Below are 10,000 nucleotides of genomic sequence, written 5' to 3'. Positions count from 1 at the left end.
GGTAGTGGGGGGTGGCAGACACAACCAGCCCTGAGATACCATTTGATTCCAAACAACTAGTTTATTGATCATTACAGAATGTCTCTCTGGTGCTTCCTGCACCCTCCCTTTGCTCAGCCAGGATTTCCTTCTCCCTGCCCCCTTCCCACTCAGTCCTCAATAGAGACCCATATCAGAATCAGGTTTATCATCACTCACATATGTCATGAAATTTGATTTTATTTGCGACAGCTATATAGTGCAATACATAAAATTATGACAGTATTGTGCAGAAATCTTAGACGCTTTAGCTATATAAATGTGCCTAAGACTTTTGCATGGTACTGAATGCATATGACCGCAGAATTCTGTACAAATCAGTTGAAACTTTCCTCAAGCATCTTTGTTTCATAATATAATGACCCCAGCCATAGCAGTCTGTCCCCCCCATGACTATAATTCTCTACACTGGCAATGTCCTTGCAGTCTTTAGCCCACTCTTCTAATGCTATAGCATTCTAACCCTGGTGCAATAATTAGGACTTTAACTATGGGTGAACTAATATTTAGTGCCATCCAAGCATTATTGTCCTATTATTGTATACCAAATCTTCTTTATCTTCAGCCTCATCTTCCTGCCCCCTCTGTTGTCGTCTATGGTGGTTCACTTCAATTCCTCTACCTTGTTCTGCATCCGACTATTCCCCATGTGGTCTCTCTCCAGGTGGATCTTCCAAGAGTTTTCCACCTACCTGACCAATCTCTTGGCATCTTCTTGCACCCTACAAATTATTTGTGGGAAGGGAGAGCTTCTGGGGCTTCAATGTTTCTATCATTCATTCTATGGGGTGGTCTAGTCTATGCTGCAGTGACTCTATGACTCTCTAACTCTTGTTTTGTGGATATCTGTGAAGAGTAAGAATTTCAGTTTGTATACTGAATACATTCTCTGATATTAAAATGAACCTTTGAACCTCCTCAACACCATCCTCCCCATCACACTTGGTATCATCTCAAACCCAAACTCCTGCATTTAACTCATTTGTATATACCACAAAAGGTAAGTCCCATAACTTAATGATATGCCCGATTTGGAGACTGATGCAATTGCACGTTAGAATGTGAACTAAATCAGTGCTGATCAGTCCCATTTCAACCACTAGCTAATAGCATTTCAGGATTTAATTTCACTTAATGGATTTGACTAATCATCTTGCTGATCTGCCCATCCAGTACATGTCCACTGTTGATTCTGATTTCAGGTAATCCTTGTTTATCTAGCTAACTCACGTGGTAAAGAACCTTTGAGTACTTCCTCGGAAGGCTATATCCCACTTACATGAAAGCAGAGAGCACTGGAAACACTCAGCATCTGTGGAGAGAGAAAACCGAGTCAAAATATATAAACACAAGAGATTCTGCAGATGCTGGAAATCCAGAGGAACACGCACTAAATGCTGCAGGAACTCAGCAGGTCAGGCAGCATCTATGGAGAGGAATAAACAGTCAATGTTTTGTGCCGAGACCCTTCATCAGGATTTGGAAAAAACAGTCGATGTTTTGATCAGGACATCAAGTCCCAAAGAAGGGTCTTGTCCCTAAGCATTGTCTGTTTATTCCTTTTCATAAATACAGCCTGACCTTCGGAGTTCCTCCAGCATTTTGTGTGTGTTGCACAGAATCAAAATTGCCATCTTTTTTGAACATCCCAGTTTCACCTGCTCCAATATTCCTCCAACAGAATTTGCCTACCAAGCATGGAAATAACTGTGAGTCCAGAGAGACACTGACAACTAAAATAACCAGGCAAATTTAGTATGTCACCAATTACTCATAGCAGTGGTTACCAATCTGGGGTCCAATGACCCCTCGCTTAATGGTATTGGTCCATGACATTAAAATGTTGGGAACCCATGTTCCAGAAAACTTCTACAAATACACATGGAGAGCATTTTGACTGGATGCATCACTCAGCCAACTCTATCATGGGCACTAGCCTCCACCATCAATGACATCTTCTAAAGGCAATGCCTCAGAAAAGTGGCATCCATCATTAAAAAACACACAGGTCATGGCCTCTACCATCAGAGAGGAGGTACAGGAGCATGAAGACACAAAGACAATGTTTCTGGAACAGCTTCTTCCCCTCCACTATGAATGGTCCATGAACCCATGAACCATTTGCTGATGACACAAAGGTTGGGGGTGTTGTGGATAGTGTGGAGGGCTGTTAGAGGTTACAGTGGGACATTGATAGGATACTAAACTGGGCTGAGAAGTGGCAGATGGAGTTCAACCCAGATAAGTGTGAGGTGGTTCATTTTGGTAGGTCAAATATGATGGCAGAATATAGTATTAATGGCAGTGTGAAGGATCAGAGGGATCTTGGGGTCCAACTCCATAGGACACTCAAAGCTGCTACGTAGATTGACTCCATGGTTAAGAAGGCATACAGTGCATTGGCCTTCATCAATCGTGGGATTGAGTTTAGGAGCCGAGAAGTGATGTTGGAGCTGTATAGGATCCTGGTCAGACCCCACTTGGAGTACTGTGCTCACCTCACTACAGGAAGGATGTGGAAACCATAGAAAGGGTGCAGAAGAGATTTACAAGGATGTTGCCTGGATTGGGGGAAGATACCTTATGAGAATAGGTTGAGTGAACTTGGCCTTTTCTCCTTGGAGGAAAGGAGAATGAGAGGTGGCCTGATAGAGGTGTATAAGATGATGAGATGCATTGATTGTGTGGATAGCCAGAGGCTTTTTCCCAGGGTTGAAATGGCTAGCACAAGAAGACACAGTTTTAAAGTCCTTGGAAGTAGGTACAGAGATGTCAGGGGTAAGTTTTTTACGTAGAGAGTGGTGAGTGCGTGGAATGGGCTGCTTGTGATGGTGGTGGAGGCGGATATGACAGGGTCTTTTAAGACACTCCTAGATAGGTACATGGAGCTTAGGAAAATAGAGGGCTATGGGTAAAGCCTAGGTAATTTCTAAGGTAAGGGCATGTTCAGCACAGCTTTGTGGGCCGAAGGGCCTGTATTGTGCTGTAGGTTTTCTATGTTTCTATGTTTTTAACGCTACCTCACTATTTTGCTCTTTTCTTGCCATACTTATCAATTTATCTTTTGTGTTTCTTATTGTCATTTTTTAATATATTGGACTGTACTGCTGCGGCAAATTGACAAATGTCATGACATATGTCAGTGACAATAAATTTTGATGCTGATTCTGCTGTTCTGTGTGAAGTGGGATCATAGACATAATCTGAAGAGGATCTGATGGAGGCATACAAAGTTATGAGGGGCATCAGTAGATAGGGTGGATAGTGAGACACTATTCTCTGTAATGATGTTGTCAGAAAGAACAGTTTTGAGGAGGGGGGAGAGAGAGGGAGAGGGAGAGGGAGAGGGAGAGAGAGAGAGGGGGAGAGAGAGAGGGAGAGAGAGGGAGAGGGGAGAGAGAGAGGGAGAGGGAGAGAGAGAGGGAGAGGGAGAGGGAGAGAGGGAGAGGGAGAGGGAGGGAGAGGGAGAGGGAGAGAGAGGGAGAGGGAGAGGGAGAGGGAGAGGGAGAGGGAGAGAGAGGGAGAGGGAGAGGGAGAGGGAGAGAGAGGGAGAGGGAGAGGGAGAGGGAGGGAGAGGGAGAGGGAGAGAGAGGGAGGGAGAGAGAGAGGGAGGGAGAGGGAGGGAGAGAGAGGGAGGGAGAGAGAGAGGGAGGGAGAGGGAGAGGGAGAGAGAGAGAGGGAGAGGGAGAGGGAGAGAGAGAGGGAGAGGGAGAGGGAGAGGGAGAGAGAGGGAGGGAGAGAGAGAGAGAGGGAGAGAGAGAGGGAGAGGGAGAGGGAGATGGAGAGGGAGAGATCTGAGGCAAGTTTTTTCACCCTGAGGTGAATGTATTCTCTGGGAAAGTAGTGGTACTTTCACAACTTTTAAAAAGTATCTTGATGGTCATCTGAATCACTGAGACATGGATGACCATGGATCGAGGTGCTGCTAACAAAACTATGAAAGGTATAGATCGGGTAAATGCAAGCAGGCTTTTTCCACTGAGGTTGGATGGGACCACAACCAGAGGTCATGGGCTAAAGGTGAAAGATGAGAAGTTTAAGGGGAAACTTCTTCACTCAGAGGGTCATGAGAATGTGGAATGAGCTGCCAGCATAAGGGGTGCATGCCAGCTCGATTTCAACGTTTAAGAGAAGTTCAGATAGGTACGTGGATGGTAGGGGTATGGAGGGCTATGGTCCTGTTGCGGGTCGATGGGAGTAGGCAGCTTAAATTGTTTTGGCATGGACTAGATGGGCCAAAGGGCCTGTTTCTACGCTGTACTTCTCTATGTCTCTAACTAGGAGTGGTATAATTGGGCATTTGATGGTCGGAATGTTCATGATGGGCCGAAGGGAGTTCTGTTATGTTGTAATACCTTGTGATCCCGAGAGAAAATCCAAATAGTGAAGAATCCGTTTGTAATTTACTCAAAGTTTAGAGTCTGGGGCTCAGTTACATCGTGGCACACAGAGACCAAATGAACATTAACCTCAGTGTTACTGTAACACAGTGAGACCCATGACATTGCTGTTAAATTTACAGCACTGGCTGTAAGCATTTTAAGTCTTAGTGAACCCCAGTGCTCTCCTGACTCTTAATTCTTGACTAGGTCTTCCATCATTAAACCATTAAACCAAGGGCTGCTGCAAGCGGTTCCGATTATTGAATCTGTTCTGTTATTTAGTCACAGCTAGTTCATATCTTAACTAACTAAAGTTCAATGGTGGAGGTACGTATCCACAGTGAATGGACAATAACACCAAGGCCAGCCCTAACTGGGCTTGACTTGAAACATTAAATCAGTTTCTCTGCAGAAAATGCCTCATCTGCCAAATGATCCCAAGATTTTCCATTTTGATCTCTGATGGGTTTATCCCATTTAGAATGGTGATAATCCCTCACGATATGACATTGCTTTTTGTTTTCAATTTCCCCTGACGTGCAAGGAAACTTGCATTTACCCTATCTGTACCCTTCATAATTTTGTATAACTCTATCAGATCTCCTCTCAATCTTCTACATTCAAAAGAATACATTCCTAACCTATTCAATCTCTCCTTTTAACTCAGATCCTCCAGGTCCGGCAACATCCTTGTGAATTTTCTCCGAATGCTGGAAATCTAAAACAAGTCTGGTAAATGCTAGTGACATGCGCAGGCCTGGCCACTGTTCCGTGATTGGAGAAACGGAGTTAACTTTCATATCGAAGAACTCTGTGTTCTGTTTCCAAAAACTCAGGATGGCAGTTTTGAGTCCGTGATCGGACACACGTAGAGAGCTTGGTAAGCAGAGGTGGGAGGGAGCGGACTCCTGATCTGTACACCCTCTCCAGCCTCGTATGGTTCCCACCTCCAGTCATCTCAAGACCCGGAGAATTAGCACGGAAACAGGTCATCCCCAATCCTGAGGGGCTGCTGGAGAAGAAGACTTAGCAGTTGCTGCACTATCATAGGGGATTGTTAAGGAGTTTTGTCAGAGCAATGCCTCCAGAAGGAATTATCCATCTTTAAGGACCCTCACCACCCAGGACATGTTGTCTTCTCACTACTACCACCAGGGAGGAGGTGCAGGGGCCTGAAGACCCACACTCAACGTTTTAGGAACAGCTTCTTCCCCTCCTCTATCAGATATCTGATTGGATAATTTGCTTCTTTTTTATATTTCTTGCGGTAAACTTTTAATGTCCTGCACTGTCCTGCCACAAAGCAACACATTTCACAATCTACGTCAGTGACAATAAACCTGATAATGGTTCAGTGCTGTCGTGCAGAGGGCTGCAGTGTTGGACAGATAGTGCCGTAGAGCGTTGTAGACAGTACTGCAGAACGTTGCAGTATTGGAGTACTGCAGGTGTGTTGCACGGCTGCTGAAACAGTACAAAACCAATGCCCTGTGGACGGGCAATGCCGAAGGAACATTGCATTGTCAGATACACCACCTTCTGTGATAAATTTCCATAATTTGGCACGTCCAGCCCATGCAGTTTAGACATTCCCCGGGTCCCCAATCTGTCTGCTTGAGAGAGATCAATAAATGAACAAGTGAATTACTTACCATAAAGTGATGTGGAGGCTGAAGGTCCCAAAGTGTCAGCTCTGTGCAGAGCTCAGAGAATGTCTGACTAATCTGTGGCCTCTCCTTTTAATACCCTCTCTCCTAATCCTGTTTATCTAACGGTGACACTGCTCCGGTTGACAGTGCCAGCTCTTCACCTGGATTTCTCCTGTGGTCAGATGTAGAGGTTTGCTTTGGCAACCTGCCTTCACCTTCCACCATCTGTCACTGAATAAAACACACAGACAGAAGGTGTCATTTACAAAGCTGCTATGTATCGAGAACAAGAGCTTCTCCATTTATAATCCCTCATCCTGGGAATTAATCAGTAGTTCCATCTTGTAACAAGTCAAGAAGTTCCCTTCTTAACTCTCTGGATGGTCAATTATCAGAGATGATCTAATCTGGGTTACGAAGGGTGGCACCAAGTTTAGATTTTGATCAGTGGCTACCTAACTCCACTGTGGACTGTCCAAAGCCCGGCTGCAAGAGGAGGAGGGCTGGGCAACCTCATCTCGTAAACATCCAGAGTCACAAAAACAGCACCAGAAGCTCATCCCTGGGAAAGGAACGTTTGCGAGTTCTGATTCTTTTTCCCAGGGTGGGGGGGGGGGCGGGGTGGAGTTGATGTCTTTTCTTTCAACAACTTTCTGCATCTCACGACTATCGGACGAATATCAGCGTTGTACATGCATACTTCGACAACAAAGTGAAAATGAACCTTCGAAGGTGAATGAAGCGAAGCCACGCGGACAATCAACCTTCTACCAGCCCAGGACGGGGGGACTCTCGGCAGCCTATGCCCCAGCGGGGGTAATGGGCTTGAGAAGAAGAAGTGGCTTCCTGTACCTCAGGATCAGCCAAGAGTAATAAAGAATTGCATTCATGTAGCTTCTTCAGCATCCATTCATGAAGTGGTCACTCTTAACTCAGGATATCCAGCAGGCAGTGAGTCACCTCAACCACGTGTGGCTTCTGTTTTACAGATATCCATAAAACAATTTTGTCCAGGAGTTTAAAAATGGTGCAAAAATCATTTTAGATAGTAGCTACAACTCCAGAGTGTTGTAATAAACAGTATCAAACGCACATAGGACCGAAAAGGAGGAACAATTCCTCAACGTGGAGAAAGAGGGGAAGCTGGTTCTGCCATTTATAGGAACACATATTTGCAGGTATGGTCAATTTTGAATTTAATTTTATTTTGGGAGCTCATCTGTGGTGTCCATCAGTCAGGCGTTTGTAACCCGGGGATAGCCTGTAGTTCTATCCCATGAGCACCAATATGGGTTAGATTTTGGCTTGGAATCCAGTATCCAAGAGAGCTTTCCTTTTCATCTTTGGAATCTTTTAAGCCCACCTGAGGTCAAAAAAGATTTAGAGCAGCACTTGAAAGATGGTCCCCTTCAAAGTGAGGCACTCCCTCAGTACTGTCCCTCTGACGGTGTGACACTCCCTCAGTACTGTCCCTCTGACAGTGAGACACTCCCTCAGTACTGTCCCTCTGACGGTGAGACACTCCCTCAGTACTGTCCCTCTGACAGTGAGACACTCCCTCAGTACTGTCCCTCTGACAGTGAGGCACTCCCTCAGTACTGTCCCTCTGACAGTGTGACACTCCCTCAGTACTGTCCCTCTGACGGTGTGACACTCCCTCAGTACTGTCCCTCTGACGGTGAGGCACTCCCTCAGTACTGTCCCTCTGACGGCGTGACACTCCCTCAGTACTGTCCCTCTGACATTGAAGTACTTCCTCAGTACTGTCCCTCTGACAGTGAGGCACTCACTCAGTACTGTCTCTCTGACGGTGAGACACTCCCTCAGTACTGTCCCTCTGACAGCGAGGTACTCCCTCAGTACTGTCCCTCTGACGGTGAGACACTCCCTCAGTACTGTCCCTCTGACAGCGAGGTACTCCCTCAGTACTACCCCTCCAACAGTCCTTGGAAAAGCAATGAGTTAACAGCCTGCTACGTGTTGTTTTGAGAACCTCCACCTGAGCAAGTTGTTCACAGAACACATTGATTGCTTGTCAGTCTCTATCTGTAGGTTTTCATTGATTCTACAGTCTTTTTCCGATCTACTGCGAATGCCTGCAAGAAAATGAACCTCAAGGTTGGATATGGGGACATGTAAGTACTTTGATGATAAATTAATTTTGAACTTTGAACTTTAAGGTGGAAGAGGTTAGCACTGGAGACTCACTGATGACAGCAAGCCTGAATAGCAGGCAATGAAGTTGCTGTGTGTAAGGTGTGAATGTGACGCAGGTTTGATGCAGGTAGTAGGTGTGAAATTGGTGTGAAAGTGACTCACAGGCACTGATGTGAAGTTGGCAGCCGTGCCTCCAGTCATATCCTGAGGTACTGTGATGCCATTTCTTCAAGGTGACCTTCCACCTAATTGAAGGAGATTAGGGGATGAAGTGGACGGGAGCAGATTACAGCACGAGGCCACTGAATTAGAAGGAACAATCTTAGAGGAAAACCCAGTACGGCTTTATTAAGGTTTCAGTACATTTGCTAAACCAGTCGCATACATTGTTCAAATGTGACAGAGGTTCGGATGACGTCCTTGTTAATCTCTTTACAGAGAATCTTTATGGGCTGATCACCTCTCGCTCAGGAGATTAGTGAGGTGAGGCCCAGGATGTTCTCTCGGTGATTTAGTGCTGATCTTTTCCACAGCGTGCAGGCCAAAAACCATCGCAAATATCGGGGGCCGTGCCGGTGAGACCGTTTCACTCGGATTGCACGATTCAATGTACATCGGTAATCTGGAAGGTTCCAGAACCCACCTGATCAAAGCAGCTGACCTCAAGCACCGTCTACGGCCGCCAAAGTGGTCTCTACACCTCGAGCACCACGGCGACGCAGCCGGTAGAGATGCTGCCTCACGGGGGCCGTAGGACCATAAGATACGGGAGCAGATTTAGGCCGTTCGGCCCATCGAGTCTCCTCCGCCATTTCATCGTAGCTGATCCATTTTTCCTCTCAGCGCCAATCTCCTGCTTTTCCCTCATATCCCTCCATGCCCTGACCAATCAAGAATCTGTCAATCCCTGCCTTAAATATACATAAAGACTTAACCTCCACAGCAAAGAATTCCACAGATCCACCACTCTCTGCGTAAAGAAATTCCTCGTCGTCTATGTTCTAAAAGGATGCCCCTCTATTTTGAGGCTGTGTCCGCTGTTCTTAAATTCCCCCACCAGAAGCAACATCCTTTCCACATCCACTCTATCAAGGCCTTTCACCATTCGATAAGTTTCAGTGATGTCACCCCTCATTCTTTCCAATTCCAGTGAATACAGGCCCAGAGCCATCAAACGCTCTTCAAGCCATTTAACCCTGGAATCATTTTCGTGAACCTTCTTTGAAACCTCTTCAGTTTCAGCACATCCTTTCTAAGATAAGGGGCCTAAAACTGCACACAATACTCCAAGTGAGGCCTCTCCAGTGCCTTATAAAGTCTCAACATTACATCCTTGGTTTTATATTCTAGTCCTCTTGAAATAAATGCTAACATCACATTTGCCTTCCTCACCACTGACTCAAGCTGCAAATTAACCTTCAGGGAATCCTGCACAAGGACTCCCAAATTTGGTTGTGCCTCAGAGTTTTGTATTTTCTCTCCATTTAGAAAATAGTCAGCACTTTCAGTTAACACTTCCTGATACTGTGTTCCACCTGCTATTTCTTTGCCCATTCTCCTAATCTAAATCCTTCTGTAGTCTCCCTATTTCCTCAAAGCTACCTGCTCCTCCTGTCATGGTATCGTTGGTAAACTTTGCAAAGAAGCCATCAGATCCATTATCCAAATCATTGGCATTTGACGAATCGGTCCTAACACATTCCCATGTCAAACACCACTAGCCAGTTAGAAAAAGCTCCCTATATTCCCAGTCTTTGCCTCCTGCCAATCAGC

General features: G+C 45.7%; 1 protein-coding gene across 3 annotated transcripts in view; it reads right to left on the bottom strand.

The window, feature by feature from the left end:
• LOC140719461 (retinal cone rhodopsin-sensitive cGMP 3',5'-cyclic phosphodiesterase subunit gamma) overlaps positions 1 to 6,235 on the bottom strand; it is a 16,971-nt gene extending 10,736 nt beyond the window's left edge. Inside the window, exons 1-2 of one of the 3 annotated variants that reach the window (XM_073034159.1) lie at positions 6,074 to 6,235; positions 1,270 to 1,351 (exon numbers count right to left, since the gene is read on the bottom strand). The gene's annotated coding sequence lies outside the window, so the exon portion shown is untranslated. The remainder of the gene's footprint in view (positions 1 to 1,269; positions 1,352 to 6,073) is intronic. The other 2 variants (XM_073034158.1, XM_073034160.1) reach the window with 2 other exon arrangements.
• Positions 6,236 to 10,000: the final 3,765 nt, after the last annotated feature.

The sequence above is a fragment of the Hemitrygon akajei genome, chromosome 31, assembly GCF_048418815.1.
Source record: "Hemitrygon akajei chromosome 31, sHemAka1.3, whole genome shotgun sequence".
Classification (NCBI taxonomy): Eukaryota; Metazoa; Chordata; class Chondrichthyes; order Myliobatiformes; family Dasyatidae; genus Hemitrygon; species Hemitrygon akajei.
This window is presented reverse-complemented; position numbering and strand designations above follow the sequence as displayed.